The sequence below is a fragment of the Elaeis guineensis genome, chromosome 16 (assembly GCF_000442705.2).
Source record: "Elaeis guineensis isolate ETL-2024a chromosome 16, EG11, whole genome shotgun sequence".
NCBI classification, from domain to species: Eukaryota; Viridiplantae; Streptophyta; class Magnoliopsida; order Arecales; family Arecaceae; genus Elaeis; species Elaeis guineensis.
The window spans coordinates 16,205,237-16,211,011 of NC_026008.2; the positions used below are offsets into that span (position 1 = coordinate 16,205,237).

The window sequence follows — 5,775 nt, forward strand, 5'->3', positions numbered from 1 at the left end:
AGTCCAAGACAAATTGGGCTCAAAATTAGCCCAAAATCAAGTCAAAATGTCTCAAATCCGAACCTAATTAGCTAGCTGATGCACGGTGGACCGACCGCTTGGTCCATAGATTCAATAAAGCAGTCCATAGAATTTTTTGCCGGTGCACAATCATGGCACATGGAGTAGGCTGAGGTTTTGCACTAATAGATGGCCCAGATTGGATTTTGGGGTTGATCGCATGGTCTTGAGAGTTGTCGGTCAAGAGAATAAACAAAGAAGCTTCAGTTGCACTATCTGACAGCCCAACATGCTCCAAACTGAGATCCAATGACTGAGGTTGATTCCGATGGTGAATAGCGTTCTGAAGCTTTCTTGTGCGCTGATCAACAGATGAAATTTGATTTGACGTTTGATCCGATGGCTAGAATCGATGCTGACTGGGTTTAGGATGATTTGAATGCATTTTCAAGCTGTTTGATCAACATCCGATAGCTGGCAAGGGTCTATGAGTTTAACAATGATTAAAAGTCCGATCTTAATTCAAATTGAGCCTAGTTTTTACCCATAAAACTAGGAGAATGTGGAGCATTTACAGAGAATGGGAGCAGCAGCAAATAGGCAGCTGAGAGCATCCATCTTCAACTTTTTATTCTCTTTTTATTTTAAAGTTTTTGTAAGGGATTTTGAGAGAGAAAAAGAGCATCATTGTCAGGGTTCTTCTTCCTCTTCCTTTTTTCATGAAGATGATGTTTACAAACACCATGCGCAGCTAAAACTTCGAGTCTCCAGGAGAGTAGATGAGATTTGCTTTTAATATTTATATTTTAGTTTATTTGTCATGTAATTAGATCTTGATTATAATGATCTTTTTTTCATGAATAAAATCTTTTTTTCATTACTTCAAGAATTGTGCTTCATATTTGAACTATAATTTAGATCTTTGAATAGCAAATGGCTACATAGAGATGAGTTGTGATCTAAGGGTATGAATCGTACTCAGCGAGATAGACTATGATTGGGATCTGATTATAGGATATTTTATTTATTTTTATGATTTGATACTTAGAATAATCTATAACTACGTAGGGGCAGATCAAGGTACTACGATCTGTACTCAGCCAGATAGGTTATGATTAGGGATCAATCATACTTTTGATAAAGAATTAACTTATATTTTAAAAGAAATCAAATCAAAATCCTGGGACATCTTTCTTAATTGCTTGCTTGTTAATTATAATTTTCATTTAATTTGAACTTTTGCTTTCTTTTTACCAAATTTCCATTCTTTCTTATTTGCAATCTAATTTAAATTCTTAGGATTTTTATTTAAAAGGGAATATAACCCCATTGATCCCTGTGGATTTGACCCTGACTCACTACTATCTATATAGAGAAATTAATTAAACCTTAAAAGCTTCTCACTTGTATTGGACATCTTTTCTTTTTGCATTGCATATTTTTATAAAATATTTTAAGGACACAAACCCTAATCAACATAAGGTGAAGATTTTATCATCCTTCCATGGCCCACAAATCACCACCCTTTATTTGCATTGATCTAAACTTTAATCTAAAATCAATTAGATGTTGGCCTTTAAGGACTCTCAAGCTCAATAGGACAAGAAATCCTAAGAGTTGGATCGGGTTAGGGTTAGTTATTTTGATGATGTCTAGAAAAGTGGTTTAGGGATAAGATCCCCACCAACCTTACACTTACCTGTCTAGTTGGGTGGCTAATCTTTTACCTAGAATGCTCGAAGGTGACCTTGGCAGTTAGGAGCTGTCTAGATCTAAGATAACTCTTAGTTAGGATTGATTGCAAAACTTGCTTGCTATTGAAAACTTTAATCTAATTAAAAGCATTCTTTTCTATCTTCTCTAGATTTAGGACTCCTTAGGTCCTTTTCTTTAGAACTCTTTTCTCTCTTTCTTCTCTTGTTCTTCTCTTCTCTTCCAAAAAAAAAAATTGTTGAAATTTGAACTCGAATTGATCTTATGGGTGCATGCTAGGACATCGATCATTACAACCTAATTTATACCCACTAGACCTAGAACTAAAAAAAAATGATTAGAACGAACTAAGTCAAAACCATGGATCCAAACCAAGAAACTAATCCATCATGGCAATTGAAGGAGTACTTTACTCCTTCAACCTACACCTACTCGCCATGTATCCAGCCTCCTCCTATAGAAGCAGTACAATATGAAATCAAGTCCAGCATTTTTAAATGCTACTATCTTTTTATGGACTGTCGAATGAGGATCTTTACAAACACTTGGACGAATTTTTTAAGATACGCTCTACTGTCAAAATCCAAAATTTCTTTGATGATGCCCTTAGGTTAAAATTGTTCCCATTTTCCCTTAAGGACAAAGTCAAGTATTGGATAAGCTTTTTAGATTTAATAACCATTTCAACCTGGGACTAACTTCAAAGAGAATTTCTCAAGAAATACTTTCCCATAGGAAAGACAAACTAGATTAGAAAAACCATTATCAATTTTTCCCAAATGGATGGGGAAATGTTCTATGAGACTTGAGAGAGACTCAAAGATCTAATTTATAAATGTCCACATCACGTCATACCCAAATGGCAACTAGTCCAGTGCTTTTTTGATGGTCTATCCGAAAAGCATCGGCAGATGGTTGATGCCTCGTGTGGTGGAACATTCATGCTAAAAAATGAACATGAGGCCTGGCAACTATTCGAGACCCTTAGCAAAAATTTCTGACACCACATGTCTGTCGCCCATAGAGATCCTCCCATGATGGGACCAAAAAGAGGTGGAATGTATGAGGTAGGCCATTCCTTAGACATCCATAGCAAGATAGATGAATTGTCATAAAAACTCAGCAAGGTGGATGAATTGACACAAAAACTTGATCGATTACTGCAAGTCAGGCAGATCAACTCTTCCCAATCCACATAAGTCCAGGATGTTTGTGCCATTTGCTCGAGCCCAACTCATTTCGTTACTGAGTGTCCAACTACATCCTAATTTCCTGAGTTCATACATGAGCAAGTCCAACAAGCTCAAGCCCAACCAGCTCGTAAACCAGGAAACAATCCATATTCAAACACATATAACCCTAGCTGGAGAAACCATCTGAATTTTTCTTGGAGACCACAACTAGTGGCTGGCCCTGCACCTAACTATCAGGACCCGACATATAGGTAAGGACCATACTACCAAAATGCCCCACAACCTTCCACCACTGCACATAGTTCAGCTTTTGAGGAGAAGGTCTTGAAAGTGCTGGAACAATTGGAAGCCAATACTCAGACCCTTCACTCCCACACGCAATCAATTGCTAAGCTAGGGGCCCAAATAGGTCAATTAGCTACAGCGTTTAGTAGAAGAGAAAAGGGAAAACTACCCAGCCAATCCATAAGCAATCCTAGGGGGCAATATATGGCTGAAAGCTTGAATGTCCATGAAATCTTTTCTGAGCAAGCTAAATCTGTGATGATCTTTAGAAGTAGAAAAGTCTTAGAACACCTAGAAAGAGCCAATACATCAAGAACTCAAACTCAGACCAAATTGCCTGACAATAAGGAAGATCCTAAGGAGAGGGATGAACCAATTTTCTCAGCATCTGTACTTAGAGTATCGTTCCCAAGTGCTCTAGAAACACCTTTACCTTCAGACAAAATAGAGGTCAAGATGAAGGAAATGCTCAAACTATTTAAAAGTCCATATCAACCTTTCTCTTTGAGATGCCATCAAACAGGTCCCGACGTATGCAATGTTTCTGAAGGATTTGTGCACACAAAAATGAAAATCTAAAGCACACATCCCCAAGAAAGTCCATCTCACTGAACAAGCCAGCTCAGTCTTCCAACATACCACACCATCCAAACTTAAGGACCTTGGTGCCCCTATCATCTCCTATGTCATAAGTGGCCTGACCATAAAAAGTAGTCTTGTTAGATCTAGGGTCGAGTATCAACCTTCTTTTGAGCTCAGTATATGAACTTTTTAGTTTTGGAGAATTAAAACCCATGCCGATTACCTTACAATTAGTTGATAGATCCGTTAAGGTACCCCTTGGGATGATTGAGGATGTATTGGTCAAGGTGGATGAGTTCTACTTCCCCATAGACTTTCTTATTTTGAAGATGGAATCTAGAAGTGACCCTAGCCAAATCCCAATCATTTTAGGCTGACCCTTTCTTGCCACAGCCAACGCATACATTAACTGTAGGACAAGAGCCATGGACGTATTGTTTGGAAATAAAAAGTTAAGGTTGAATGTGTTTAATGCTATCATAGGATCTCAAAGTGAAGAGTTTAGCGAAGTAAACATACTAGAGGGACTTGTAGAAGAAGCCACCCCTACCATACCCTCACAAGATCTTCTACAAGCCTGTCTAGCTCATTTTGATATAGACAACTTGGACATAGATGGGTACATAGAAGAAGTAAATGCCCTATTAGAGCCATCCATTTTTGCTCCTCCATGGACCAAGAAATATGAGCAAATGCCCCTTCCCTCTATCACACCAATAGTTCCTTCATTAGAAACCCCACCTACATCAGACCAAAAGCCATTCCTAGTCTGTTAAAAGATCCATTCCTAGAGCCTAAAGTAATCTATGACCAGGAAGCCCAAATTATAGGTATACAAAGAGAAGATGAAGAAGCCATTAGAAGGACAATCACTGAACCAATAATGGACTGCCCAATCTAAGTGCTACCTCAAGAACCAAGTACTGCAGTCATTAAGCAAGTTAGACTTGAAAATCCTACTGAGGATACTTCACATAAATTTTTGAATTACACGGACGTAGATGACATAGAGAAGCTAAGTGATCTATTAGACCCACCATGGATAACAAAGCAGGAGCCATTTTTAGAATCATTTGGTATTATCTTAGCCCTTGCACTAGAAACAACACCTACCTTGCAACCCAAGCCACTTTCTACTAATCATAATCCAAAGATATGTCATCAAGAAAATTTAGTATGGACCATTATCGATTGGACTTCATCCAACCATCCACCATGGCTAGGTGTACCCATCAACTTGGTAGAACTAGTATATACATGATAATGAGCTTCATGAGGTCTGACTGAAGTGCTAAACTTAGCGCTTGTTGGAAAGCAATCCAATTTCTTGTATTTTATTTTTTCTTATTTTTTCAGTTTATTTAGGACCTACTTCAGGGTTATTAAAGCTAAGTTAGAGGGAGACCTACATCTACCGTCTTCAATGCCTAGATTGAACTGCAAATAAATTTAGCCTAGGTGAACTCCTTTTTTTTTTTTTTCTTTTTACTTATTACATTCTATTTCTCTCCTCCATTGAAAACAATGTCATTTAAGTTGGGGGTAGGAGATAATTAATTTAATTAAGTCCTGAAGTATGGTCGAAATAATTAGTTGTGTGTACTCAAATTTTATCTCAATTTAAAGTTACATAGGCATCTTAATCAATGATTGATTAATGATCTAGATAATTTTAGAGATATTGAGGAGTAAATTATTAAAAAAACCCAATGAATGATAGGATTTAGACCAAAAAATTTTTTTTTGGAGTAATTCCAGAACCTTCTATCCATTGATCTCAATAAAGAATCTACTTCATGAGGGTATAAGTGGAAAGATCAAAGTACATAAAAAGTCTATCTTAATAAAATAGATTTTTAGTATTTCTCACTGAGTAATCAGTCTCCTTCATCTAAGCAAGCATTGTTGTTTAAGTCCAAAGGTGAGAATATAAAGAAATCTCTTGTAGAGTTAGTCTTAACTCGTAATCTTTTTGACTCGAGTCAGTAAGCCTAAGGAGTGT

General features: G+C 37.1%; 1 non-coding gene across 1 annotated transcript; it reads right to left on the reverse strand.

Annotated features, from left to right (window-relative positions):
• Window positions 1-2,459: 2,459 nt before the first annotated feature.
• On the reverse strand, window positions 2,460-2,566 carry LOC114913088 (small nucleolar RNA R71). The gene has a single exon (XR_003799127.1). It is a non-coding gene; the product is annotated as a small nucleolar RNA R71 (small nucleolar RNA).
• Window positions 2,567-5,775: the final 3,209 nt, after the last annotated feature.